Source organism: Moschus berezovskii, chromosome 10, assembly GCF_049115385.1.
Source record: "Moschus berezovskii isolate FMDL1 chromosome 10, NW_MosBer_1.0, whole genome shotgun sequence".
Taxonomy (NCBI): domain Eukaryota; kingdom Metazoa; phylum Chordata; class Mammalia; order Artiodactyla; family Moschidae; genus Moschus; species Moschus berezovskii.
In genome coordinates this window covers 78,526,891-78,541,084 of record NC_142469.1, presented here as the reverse complement: position 1 = coordinate 78,541,084, position 14,194 = coordinate 78,526,891, and the positions used below count along the sequence as shown (strand labels likewise).

Genomic DNA, 14,194 nt, shown 5'->3' with positions numbered 1-14,194 from the left:
TTCTTCTCAGTAATTTTTGAAGTGCCTTTCATATATACCTGAACAGGCAAGTGTCAGATGGAGTACTCTAACTATAGCCACATTTACTTGTAGTCAACTGCATGTCAATTCAGAGACAAAATGTGCATGCCGAGATTAAACCTAGAGAATTAGAACATAAGGTCGGGATTTGGTAAATCAGCAAAGGAGTTTTTACGTGCAATATGCTCATTTTTACTTTCTGCAGACTGTAACGATATTATTAAACTCAAGACCCTGAAACTGTGGTACAAATTGAAAGCTAAGATGTATTTCGTTTGAAACTTTCTCATTACAAATGAACAAATGACTTAACTGATAAAGTATTTTAATCTTAGGCAGTTGTGATTATAGATAATACTTTACTTTTTCTGACACTACAAACTAAAAATAAAAGTTTATTATTACTGAATATTTATCTATGGGAAAATATAAGCAATTGTCATTATCAAAAATGAATCAAAAGTATCTAATGATTGACAGCAAAAGTAGTTTTTTTAAAAATAAACATATAGGTGAGTCAAATAAATATCTACTTACGACATAATTTCCTAAGTATTCTGCTCCTCCAACTCATACACGGTTTTCAGAAAAGAAAAATATGCTGACAATAGCCGAACTGTGTAAAAGGCATGCATCCTCTGGTGTGTCCAACTCTTTGTAACCCTATGGACTGTAGCCCACCAGGCTCCTCTGTCCATGGAACTTTTCGGGCAATACTGGAGTGGGTTGCTGTTCCACACTGCAGGGAATCTTTCCGACCCAGGATGGAACCCAAGTCTCTAGTGTCTCCTGCATTGGCAGGGGGATCCTTTACCACTGCACCACCTGGAAATCTCCCATTTATATAAAGCCATCTGTAAATCCTCTCTACCTAAGGCTTATCTATCAACACAGGCCAGTAAGAATTGATTGATTTTGTGTTTAAACTTAGGAAGAATGTATGAAGATTCTCCACACTTAACTAAAAATAGTAACAGTCCTCTCATGCAGATGCCTGAAAATTTTTTGACTTTAACAAGTGATCTTAAAACCGACTTTGACTATGATTTCTTAGCTGAGGGCAATTTCGCTTCCAGAGGACATGTGACCAAAGTCTGGAGACACTGTTAATAATCGGGGAAAGATGCTACTAGCATCTCTTGGGAAGAGACGAAGGATGTCACACAACACCCTACACTGTGCGCCCTAACATGCACACACAGGTCAGTCACACACACACCTCCAACAATGAATTATCCAATTCAAAATGTCAATAATCAGACTTTGAGAAACGCTGGTCTAAATACACTGAGAGATTCAGACACAACATCAATAGTAACTTCATATTTTTAAACAGAAGTGCCTGGCAGCAATTCCAGGTAAGCAGTTAAAACAAACAGAACCCTGACAATTAACGTTTAACCTTATCTCCTCCTTCAGCCTCTCTTCACCATATGTTCATTACATCTGAATCCAAGGACCAAATGATCAAGTCGAAAAATGGAGATGCTAATGACTTCCCTGGTGGCTCAGAGGGTAAAGAATCTGCCTGCATGCAGGGAACCTGGGTTCAATCCCTGGATTGGGAGGTTCCCCTGGAAAAGGAAATGGCAATCCACTCCAGTAGTCTTGCCTGGAGAATTCCATGGACAGAGGAGCCTGACAGGCCACAGTCCATGGAATCACAGAGTCGGACATGACTGAGTGACTAACACTTTCACACTTTCACTTTCAATGACCTCCTGCTGACTGCAAAAATAGGGTCATAGCAAGCTTTGGTGTTATCTTTTTAAAAAGTTTACATTGAGTTCTTCAAGTGTGTGCATCCATGCTCAGTCATGTCTGACTCTTTGCGACTCCATGAACTATAGCCCACCAGGCTCCTCTGTCCATGGAATTCTCCAGGCAAGAATACTGGAGTGGGTTGCCATTTCCTTCTCCAAGGGATCTTCCCCACTCAGGGGTCGAACCTGCAACACTCGTGTCTCCTGCACTGGCAGGCGGATTCTGTACCACTGCATCATCTTGGAAAATTATTCAAATTCTTATAATTGGTGCCTTTCAGTTCAGTTCAGTCTCTCAGTCATGTCTGACTCTTTGCGACCCCATGAATCACAGCACACCAGGCCTCCCTGTCCATCACCAACCTATAGGCTGGAAAAAAAAAATTGGTAAAATAAATATTGGCTATAAACAAAAAGATCATTATAGAATGTTCTTAAAATGGCTTAGAGTAGCTGAAAAACCACAAGATGAAAGCCTTTAAAAACTTAAATATATATGTATACATATAGCTGATTCACTTTGCTATATAATAGAAACTAACACAATATTGTAAAGCAACTAGATTCCAATAAAAATTATTTTAAAGTAAATAAATAAAATCTAGATGACTGTATGGGAAAGTATTTGTTAAAAGAAACAACATGCAATGTTAATGGCCAAAACTGAGTTTTCTAATGTCTTCTCTTATAACTCCAAACCCAGCCTCAGATTTGCCAAGATCACCCAGGGTATTAAATGTGTACTTGAACCACTAGGGACTCAATTTTTAATCCCCAGTCTATGACCCCAAAAATGACTTTCAGCTCTAAATATCTCTGGAATATTTAGCATACTTCAGTGGAGGGAAGACAACCACATTCATAATAACTAGTATTCACATCATCAGCTCAGTTCAGTTCAGTAGCTCAGTCGTGTCCAACTCTTTGTGACCCCATGGACTGCAGCACGCCAGGCCTCCCTGTCCATCACCAACTCCTGGAGTTTACTCAAACTCATGTCCATTGAGTCGGTGATGCCATCCAACCATCTCCTCTGTCATCCCCTTCTCCTCCTGCCTTCAATCTTTCCCAGCATCAGTCATACACTATTCTAAATGCTTCAGAGATATTTATTTGTTGAATTCTCATATGATCTCCAAGAAGTACATTCCACTACACATGAGAAAACTGAAGCAAAACCCGTTTTAAGTAACATGCTCATCATTACAGTCATTAGTGTCAAAGCTGGTTTCAAACCCAAGGAGCCCAGGTCCATATTCTTTGTACTTAACCACTATGCCATAACAGAAGAAAGTTCCTCAGATGTCAAGGGCTAATACTCACATCTCCAGGGATTTTCAAGATCCTCCTTTTATCCACTAGATCACTGACTTACCAATGGTCATGTGTTACATAAATACATCTCTACATCATACAAACAAGCTGGGCCTGAATTTAGAGATGCAATTCTACTAGATTAATACCCCGTGTCCCTGAGGTCATTGCTAAGGCTGTTCTGCCTTGTAATGGTAACTATCCCCAGTGCTACCACCACTGCCTTCACCCCATTTCTTTTAACTCATTGATTCAACAGGAATTTAGTGTCCCCTGCTGCTGCTAAGTCGCTTCAGTCGTGTCCGACTCTGTGCGACCCCATAGAGGGAAGCCCACCAGGCTCCCCCATCCCTAGTGTCCCCTACCTACTGGAAATATAGAATGGCAAATATTGGTAAGAGCATCAGCAAATTCTGTCAAGAGCAGAATTTAAACTCATGCAATCTATTACATTTCAATGTGGTAACTGCTATGCTGCAAGGAAATCCAACCAGTCCATTCTAAAGGAGATCAATCCTGGGTGTTCATTGGAAGGACTGATGCTAAAGCTGAAACTCCAATACTTTGGCCACCTCATGCGACGAGTTGACTCACTGGAAAAGACTCTGATGCTGGGAAAGGTTGGGGGTGGGAGGAGAAGGGGACGACAGAGAATGAGATGGCTGGATGGCATCACCGACTCGATGGACATGAGTTTGAGTGAACTCCGGGAGTTGGTGATGGACAGGGAGGCCTGGTATGCTGTGATTCATGGGGTCGCAAAGAGTCGGACACAATTGAGCGACTGAACTGAACTGAAAAGGTGGAAACTAGGCTCTTTGGGAATAGAGACTAGAAATATCCAGATCAGACTCTGGTGGTCAGAGGGGGTAACATCTTGCATCTTGAATATTGCAAAAGCAGTAGAAAAGAAAGTTTCAGGGGGAGGGGAAAGATCTCTTCCAGATAGAAAGAATCACATTCACAAAGAAATGGAGCAGAAATGACCAGAGTGTATTTGAGGGTTGCACTTTTCCATCCAGCTGGAGAAGAGATTTCTTGTGAGTGGCTGGTGAGAGGTGAAAAGGGAAACTTGAGCAAAGTTCTCAGCTTGAAGGGTCTTGTAGATCCTTCTAAGGATTTCAGAATATGCCCTGTAGGCAACAGGGAATTTATTTTGTTTAGAATTTTAAGTCAAGAAGGGATCTGACAAAAACTGTGAACAGATGTGGTTGATCATCCTTGGGACAGCAAGAAAGTCTAAGATCCAGCACAGACCAGAGTGGTCCCCGAAGAGAAAAGGTCAGGATATCACAACTATACTTACGACAACAAAGACAATATGACCACGTGTGTGTAGCACCAGTGTCCCTCTATAGCTAGTGTGTTCATCTGAGGATTAAACCTATAACCTTGTTATCACAATTAACTCACTTACCAAGCTAACCATTCCTATGAATGGTATATGCCAAGAAAAAGTAGAACTTAGTATAATCATAGACTAAAAGTCCCAAAGCCTTCAAAATCATCGAGAGTAGGAAAAAAGTCTATTCGTTGCATTATAATTTTGGCATCTCATCAGCAACACTGATAATGAAAAGAGCATTTAATAAGTATTTACCATGTGCCCAGAACTTTGCTAGTATTTTCATGAATGGAGTCTTTAAAAACTAAAGTCAACAACTGAAATGACAAAACAGACCTAAAGGAAAAGTCTACTTGGGTCAACTATGAAAAACAAAAAGAGTAGCATCATCTAAATACCTAAAGTTCACAAAGTTTCAGTAATATTGAGGTTCTTGACCAACTGGCTGAGGTCTGCACTCTAAAAGTTACCTACTAGAAGCACAATTTGAGATTACTGAAAACCTGCAAAAGGAAATTTTAACGTGATTTGCCCACCTTGTGATTCAATTTGGCTAGGATTACTTGAGTCAAAATCATATGTGAATACACATTTGCATTAAAATATAAAATCTGAAGTGAAGAGAATTAGCTAATTCAGAGACCTGTGGACTTTCCAAGTCATCATCACTTTCAACATACTGCATGCATTAAGTTAGAAATATTCCATCTCTTAGTCGGAACGTTCAGGTCCTTTCAAATCCTCTAACTTGAGGGAATTCAGAGTCAGAAGTGAAATGTAATGAATAGATCCCTCCACTGGGTGTATGCAGAGGCCTGTGAATTGTGTATATGACCGTGCAGAGAATAAGCCCTCCTGCTATGTGGTGGACCTACTTGATTAAAGGATCAAATTTCAAATTTAATGCTATTGCTTTTGTGAGCAGAATTAAACTTAATGGTATATGAACGTAAATTTTTATGATTTAATCGTAGCCTTTCACAAGAAATGTCCCTTTCATTTTAAAAAGGAAGGAGGAAAAATAACAGAAACGGTAGCCATAATTTATGTGAAAATCTAAGGTCAAGTCAATTTATGCCACTGCTGATGAGTCTCTGTCAAGTCTTTATAGGAAAAAAAAAAATAAAAAGATGCTCTAATCAAACAAACCTTTCCAAGAACAAATTCTATGTGCCTCATTCAGACCCGTAATTCCATGTGGGAAACATTTTGACTACTTTTTATTTTCTCAGTACTAAACTGAAAGTTGCAGATAGGTTAACTAAGAATATCCAAGTGACACTAGAGTAAACCGACACACCTTCTGAAGCTGTGTTACACTGGGAGATATTTTGCCATATTTGAGAGTTGCCTGTTGTTCTGTTTTGGTTTTTTAGTGGATGACATACTCACAGACTGCAGGAGGTACTCTAAACTGACTTTTCGTCAGAAGGTTCGTTTTTTTACTGCACGATCCTTACAGAGACGTGGGGAGGCACCAATGGTCGGAGACAGGATTGGTGAGTGATTCGCAGGCCACGCACGTCCTGCTTCACGAAGGCAGTGGACTTTTCTCTAGTGGGCTTAGTGTTAGCTTTCACTTGGAAGAAGGGTTCTGTAGCTAAATATGTAAATCAAAAGAAAAACTGCTGCTTCCTTGAAAAGTACATTAAAGTTATAAAACAGATTATTAATAGCAGAACAAGGATGTTCACCTAAGGAAAACCTTAAAAATGCAAAGTCTGATATCTTTGTAAGTTGAAAGTATTTCTGAAATATAAGTGAGTCCCGTTATCATCTCAGCTTGCCTTTAGAAATCCATTACGCAGTCCTTATTAGTCCTCATCTAGATCTGAGATTCGTAACGAGCATTCAAGCTTAAGGCAAAAAGAGAAAAACTGTAAAACTGATAACATCTGACTAAAGGTAAGGCTCGAAAAACAAAAGAAAAGAAGACATGTAAGTCAAATATTGAAGAGATCTAGACAGAAGTTTTCAGCATTTAGGAAGCCTTCTAGAATACCAGTTTCTCCCAATTGTAGTCATTTGCCATCAACCTTCATGATTTTGGGTATTTTAACTTAGCACTTGTTCACTGTCACTTAATATATTTCCTTAAATAGGTGCTTTAATTTTTTTTTTCTTCAATCCTTTTCTGGTTTTGCCTTAAACAACATTATCTAGGAAAATATAGGTTTAGTATGAAATCTAACATATCTTCCCAGTAATCCTAGAAATAAATATATAACTAATAATATAAAAATAAAATGTGTGGGTACCCCCTAAAATGAACTCAGGTGTGACTGGTGGGAGCAAATGGTGTAGGGCAACATTTAAGGATAGGGAATCAGGGTTTAGACTGCACAGCTAAAACCCTGGCTCCACTCTACTGTATAACTGAGTCTCAGTTTTCTCATCTGTAAAATGGGAATAATAAAAATGGCACAGTTGAGAAGCTAATCCACATAAATAACTTAATTTTTTTGCAAAAAAGTAAATAGTAAATGTCAGCTATGATGTGATGGCTATGATAATGCCTGATAATGAAAATCATAATTACTCACACTGGTAGAACGGTTACAACTATACAAAAACTAAAGTGACATTTAAAAATATATATATACCTTAAGATCTCCATTTACTTAACATATATTTCATATATGAAATTGCAAGATGGTTATTCTGTATTGCTTTAATGCAAGTTCACTTTGAACCTATTCAAATGTAATCACAGCAATCAGATTTTGCCTAAAAATTTCAATCTAAAAATAAATTTACCTGTGAAAAAAATATTTAAAAACCTTAACATGATAATATATAATATAGGTCCTTCTTTCCCAGAAGTACATTAAAATAAATTTACTTACTACACATATATAAAAGCTTTAAAAATATCAGTTGCTGTATTAAAATGTTTTACATGGAGAAAAAAATTAGAATTCCTGACATTTTAACATAGTGTTACTCTTCATCAGCCATGCACTGAAATCTCAGGGTGAGAAAAGGGCCAAACCAATGCCGAAAGGTTTCAAATATCAAACTATACTATTATGTCAGTGCCCTAAGATCAATTAGCACCTTTCAATGACAGAAAAGGTTACAGTGAGACTTAGAGGTACACACTCTGCAACTGTTTTAAACCACCATATAAATGTGGTTTTGATAACTTAAAATGGTTTCTATTTTTAAATTCATCTGTTTCATCTCTTCTTCTGGAAGAGGGAAGGAGTTAGGGGAGTAAGGGTAGTGATATTTATTTTCAGTACCACTCTCCTAGTAGAAACCTGGATGGGACATGGTAAGAATCACAAACTTCAAGAGAAAAACAGTATATCACCAAAGCATATCCTAATGTGCAGAGCCACAAGCACTATTAGGTGACAGTAATGTTTACAAAGTCTGCAAACCTCTTAAAAGCAATCAGAGTTGCTTATACTACTTGGGAATATGTGATTCTTGTTTATTTTCTTCCACTCAAGTTCAAACTAAGTGAAGCCAAGTTCACTCTGCGTACAACTTAATCTTCGGTGTCCCCCACAACAAAACTCATCTAACTGCAAAATGCAGTCTCACACATACTGCAGTTAAATACACCACTGCATCTCTCACCCATCTCTAGAATGAGTGCCTGAAAGAACATGTCATTTTTTAGTTCACCGGGAAAAATTCATGAGAGGAGCAGGTACACTGAAAGTCATCCTATTCCTCTTGGTGTGGATTGCATTCACCCAGTAACTGCTGTAATAAAATCCCCCAGCGGTATTTCTGAATACAATTAGTTTAAGATACTCTACAGGGAGACACTTTATAAGAGTTTAGAATATGTAAGACTAATATCCACTTGAAAAAGAAACTGTCATGATTATATTATATACTGAAAAAATAACAAAGTGTTTGATACATGTTTTGTTCTGCTCTTCAATGAGAGGATTCAGAACATCTACTTCTGATAACACACTCTTCTATTTGTTTTTTAGATGAGTGATCTGAAATATTTACAACCAGACAGTACCTAATTTTAGGTTTTAAGTGCTTTAACAGCTCCATGAAATATGACCAGCAGCTGCAATACAGAACTATGGTGAATAAACTTCTTACAAAGGGGGGCCTGCTTATATTGAATGTTCAGTGTTCCTGCATTTACCTAAAAGAGGGAAAAAAGATAATGAAAAATTAAATACTTGCACTATTAAATTACTTAACACTTCACTAAACCTTGAAAAAGATTATTTCCCTCTTCTTAAATTCTGGATAAAAGTGTGTGCTTCCACCGGGTGAAGTAAGTGAATTTGCGAGTTAGAATTTGAATTTTCCAACATCCTAACTTTTCATAACAGTCATGGGTTTTCTACCATTCTGCTTTTCTAAAACTTCAGGCTAATTTCATTTCAGTGCACAAAATTTTTTAAAATGAAATACCAAGCCACATAAATGTATTTTTAGACATGGCATCAGTCATTTAGAGCTTGCAACAGAGATTGAAAACATGAAATTGGACACCTTATTTCCCGTGGCTATGTAAAATTTATTTACACCCCAAATCATAATATAAATAAAAAGGAAACTTTCAGAAATAGGGGTCTTATTTTTCTTTTTGTTTAACTCAAAGAGGTTTCTGAAAGAAAAAACAAATTACAGCAAAATCAAGAACTACTGATCCTCCAGTCTGCTCTCAAAAAAGAAACTTTGACCAAAGATAATTTTTTTCAACTGGCTTCTACAAGTCCTCCAGAACGCAGTATCTGTATTTCTTAATAGAAATAATGATTGCTTTTATACAAATCTCAGGATTGTTCTTTTTTTAATTTTTAAGCTTGAACATAATACTTAGATATTCTCTAAATATGTGCATATATAAAATTTTTATTGTGTAAAAGAGACATTAAGTCTCTGATATCCTATATAATACTTATTCATAAAAATGAATAATCAAGTAAATCTTTTAATTTCAGTTATAACTGTGAAACAACTGCTAATTATGGTGATCTTAGGTTGACATGTACTATTTTCAGATAACTGGCAAAGGAAAACTATCTCTTGAAAACCTACCTTTACCTATTATGAAAGGCAAGGATACATCCCTAATAATCAGGGGGGAAAAGAAACAGTTTTCAGATAATCTAATTATGGTACTTTCAAAGCTGTAACTGTCAAAGGTTTTAACCCTCTTCTACAGCCATTTCTGGGGGGAAAAAAAAGTGATTTGACTCTGAATGGCTTACAACTTTTAACGAGGCGGAACAAACTATTTTTATGGTTTATAATAACAATAAAAATGAATGTAGTTATATCTGCGTTTGGTATCGTTACCATAAAAATCAGATACCAGCAGCCTAGCTCCACACAAAGTAGTTTCCCTGTTCTTACTATTGCTATCTATTTCTTGGGATAAGGTTATACCACACCCTGCTATGTATCAAACATTTTGTTTTAGGATTGTCTCGCTGCCCAACCCCCTTCCTAGTTTTTCGTTCCTCAGCTATAAAATGACTAGAAAGAATTTTTAAAAAATAAAGAGGTGGGGGGAGACAAACTAATTCTACCCGGGTAAAGTTATCAAGTATAATCCTTGATATACTTGGAGGAGGTTTTGAAATAAAACCAAAAACGCAACAGACAAAATACCATCCTCAACTTTTAAGTCTAACAGTCACCGACGTATAAATCAAACTTCAGGAGCTGTGGAAGAGGAACCCACGGTCCTTAAATGCGCCTAAGACTCCAATCTAAGTCCCGAAGGAGCGCGCAGTGAAGCTGACAGACGCCCGAGAGTGCAAAAAGTAGCCGCAGAGAAGAGGAACAAAATTGCCATATTCGAGAAGACGTGTTTCTGCTCCATCAATTACGTTGATCCCAGGGTGCCAAGCCAAAAGGGGTAAGGGAGAAAGAAAACTGTTAAGTATGAGCTCTTAATGTGAAACCTAACCTGTTGGTTCTCTTAGGTATCAGATTTTGGAAGTGTCTGTAATGACAGCCAGGAAAGCAAATTAATGGCCAACGGCCCACTGGGTTTGAACACGAGCCTCCGGTTACCTCCTCACAGATCAAGTACACAACACACACGCACACGGAGGTGCTCCACGTGGAACTGCTCTGAAACCAAAACACACGCCCCGTCGCTATTCTCCACCTTGGCAGAAAGGGCCGAGGGACCTGCACCTTCCTCCACTGCCCTCGGATGAGGATTCATGAATGACTGCCCGCTGGACAGTGCAGAGGACAGACGCCGGCGGCGGGGAGAGAGAAACGCGCTCCAAACGACATCCTCCCACACACTCACTCACGCCTAACACAAACCCCGTCAGCTTTCAAGGGCAGGAGAAAGAGAGGTGGTGGAGAGGGGAGACGCTGCCACCCCAACTAGGAAAGGGATCACAAAAATTAAACCCTGCTCTCTGGTTTCGCCACCGCTCAGCCGTGGCACTAGGTCGGCAAATTCCCTAATTGCTCCAAGCTGTTCCGAATACTGTTTACAAAAGAAAGAGACATCTTGCAAGTGCTACTAACGAAAGTTCTGGCTGCTGTGCGGCGCAAAATAAAACAAGCACACACACGATTTCCAAATCTCGCTTAACGATGCTAAAGCATCGAGCCCTTTCAAGCCCCACAGCCACCCGACACTAGAGGTTTTGTAAGGAGAAAACCTGCTACCCCCGACCCGGGTCAGGTCCCTCCCTTTGGAGAAGTTAGGATTCCTCACGGCATCCGCGTCCCGAGCCAATGAACGCGTGTCCTCTGAAAAGGCGCCTCTCGTTTCACGGACCCTGGGAAACAGCAAGAGACATTCGGCCCACGCCACATAAAAACTATGAAAGAGGGACGGCCGCAGCCCAACAGCCCGGTTGGTGCCTTGAGTTTAGAACACAAGCATTAAACGTACACACGCACCCAGCACCGCGAAAACCCCAGGCGCCTGGGGCCCTCTATGGGACCTGGGTCAGCATCCTTGCATCTGGCACATCTCGGGGCTACTAGGAAAAGTAACAAATGTCACAAGAAGGAAGCAGGGCAGACCCAGGGGCGCGCACCTCTGAGAGGCGGGAATAGAGTGCAGGCACAAAAAGGCTCTGCAGGGACCCTCGGGGCTCCAGGGCGTCCTCCAGGGCAGAACACACCAAGGCACTCCGAGCTGCCCGGGCCCCTTGGCTGGGGGTACTCGGCAACGCAGCGACCGCGGGGACCCCGGCGCCCACACACCTTCCCGCAGAGCGCGCATCGCTCCTCGCTCCCGGCGCAGCCGCGCGCACTCTCCCGGGAGAGTTCGCGGGATCCCTGAAACGCGGGCCCCGGGACAGAGGGTCGGAAGAAGAGGCACTCACCTCCTGCCGCCCGGACCGTCTCAGGATCCCAAAGTCCAAGTGTCTCCCCCAGCAACAGATCTGAGCGTCCGTATTTACGTATTTATTCTCTTTCCTTCTAGTGTTGAAGTTTCGCCTTCACGCTGTGCCTCTGGTGAAAAGAGGACATCCCCTTCGGCCACCACCCCCCCACCTCCAACAAATAGCGTACACCAGTGGGGGAGAGACGGGGCGGGGGGAGAAGCGGCTGCGAGGGGGAGGAGGAAAGGCGAGGAGCCAAAACTCCCGATGGCGACAGGAAAAAAAAAAGGAGACGAAAAGAAACAGAGAGCGCGCGACCAGCCACCGCGGTCCTCACGGCCAGGCTTTTCTGCAGGCTGTCTCCCGCTCCGAAGCGGGAGCGACCGCTTCCCGCGGCCAGGCTGGAAGTTTTGCGCGGAAGCCGGGAGCGGCGGAGCGTGCGCCGCACGGCGGGCAGCCTAGCACTTGCGCGCCGGGTGGGGGCGGGGGACGCCGGCGCCCCGGCCCCTGGAGGCCGCCGGGGGCACCACCACCCCCCGGGGTCAGGCTGTGGCGGGGCGGCGGCACGCGGGAAAGCGACTCGTTTTTATTAGGCCTCGGGCGACGGTCCGTTGTCATCGCTCGCGATCCCGCGTGGGCACCACTCGGGGGCCCCGGGCGTCCCCGGTGGCGCCGCGGGAACCTCCGCGCCCTCCGCGCCGCCCCCACCCCGCCCCCGCTGGCCGGGCGCCGGCCGCAGCCACCTCCGGGCGGAGGGGAGGGACCCGCGGTCGCAGTCCCCTCCCCGGACCGGAGACCCGTAGTCTGTGCCCACCTGCTTCTGCCCGGCAGCAACCCTCCCACCGCAGCTGTCTCTGACTCGGTTCTCTACCCGATCCCCGGTGTGGACGAATTTGGGCGCCCCGCGGGACTCCTTTCCACTTACCCCCGGGGAGAAGAGAGAAGGAACTTCGCCTACTTGGAACTACGTAAAGTACAAAACACCCCACGTCGGACTGGGGAACTTTCTCTGAAGGGAGGAAATACTCCTTTCCGTGAAGATGTATGCGAGGCGCGAGGAGTGAGCAGCGTGGGGATAGGCTGTGCTGGAAAGGGCCTGGGCCCCCGTCCAGCGCTGGGCGCAGGTAGGCATCCCTCCCAGACGCCCAAAGGTCAGGCTGCTACGACCGACTTCCAAGACAGCGTCAGAGCTTCCCGAGGCACATTGCTGAAGCGACATTTCCTGCGTAAGCCTTCTGCGCATGCAAGATACACCCACGTAGGATCGAATATTCTATATGCACCCATGTGGAGATCACAACCCGAGATCTGAGCAAAGTTGACAAGCAACAGTACATAAATTTTGCATCCATTTCATCACCTCTTCAGTAAAACCTATTGTCAAGGTTAGGAACATCTTTAGTTGTCACATTGATTAAAAGTGTTTTGATTTGTTGAGAATTTACTGAGTGGCAGTCATTGCACTGGTCACTTATGGTACATGTGAGTTCATATAATTTTCTCATCTCTATGGTGGTTATTTAATCCTGTATAAGAGATAAGGAAACTGAGGCCAAAAGAAACCCAAAGAATGTTCCCAAAGATAAATCCAGTAGTCTCTATAAACACAAAGCCTATTATTCAACAAGCAGCCCTTCAAACTGCCTGAGCCATGACCCCAGAGCTTACAAGTAAACTGGTAGGAATGACACCCAAAGAAAATTTAGTTTCAATATATTATCAACCGAATTATATTTTGCACAAGTTCAGGAAAAAATTTCACCCTCTGCTTCACCTGAGTCTTAAGCAATGGACATGGACACTGTCGAGTTCAAAAGCAATCAACTTATTTTTTGATCAGTGGGGAATTATGTACAATAATTATGAGAACAGTGAAGCTGTAAATTTAAACTGATAAATGTACTCATTGCTGCACTCATCACTCACTGGGTGTTCTTTCCTGCAGATTTATTTTGGAGGGCTTAGGCACTGCCAGGCTTGTTTCCTTTTCTGGTTCTCAAGGTAGAAGGGCTTTTGGCAGTGGGTTTGGCTCAAAGGGGATTTGAACCATGATCTAAATAAGAGCACATTTTGGCCTGAAGAGGATGCCAGCTCCTATACACTTAAGAGGAAACTATCCATGGGTAGATTCAATTAACTTTGCAAGTCTTAATTTCCTCATTGTACAGGTGAGGAAATAAGGGCTCAGAATTTTTAGCAACTTCCTAATAAATGGCAGACCTAAGTTTCAAACCAGCCTCTGTGTAACCGCAAAGGCCACTCCTAGCCACTGTCATGCTATTATTAGTAGTGGTAGTAGTGAGGAAAAATAGTAATTATTTTGGTACAGTTTATATGCTACAGGCAAAATATGCAATTTAAATGTTTTGTCAACCATTCACTGTCTAGGAATGCTCAGCAACTATAGTAATTATCATGCAAAAATTAAGTACAAGGCTGAATGTACTACTCTT

General features: G+C 42.0%; 1 protein-coding gene across 12 annotated transcripts in view; it reads right to left on the bottom strand.

Annotated features, from left to right (window-relative positions):
- Window positions 1-14,194, bottom strand: part of EYA4 (EYA transcriptional coactivator and phosphatase 4) — a 383,860-nt gene that overhangs the window by 330,488 nt on the left and 39,178 nt on the right. For 4 of the 12 annotated variants that reach the window (XM_055432868.2, XM_055432875.2, XM_055432879.2 and 1 more), the window contains exons 1-2: window positions 12,667-13,834; window positions 11,742-11,871 (exon numbers count right to left, since the gene is read on the bottom strand). The exons of 3 other annotated variants lie outside the window; for them this stretch is intronic. The gene's annotated coding sequence lies outside the window, so the exon portion shown is untranslated. Of the gene's footprint in view, window positions 1-11,741; window positions 11,872-12,666; window positions 13,837-14,194 lie in introns of those variants that run through there. 5 more of the 12 variants (XM_055432876.2, XM_055432881.2, XM_055432878.2 and 2 more) reach the window with 4 other exon arrangements.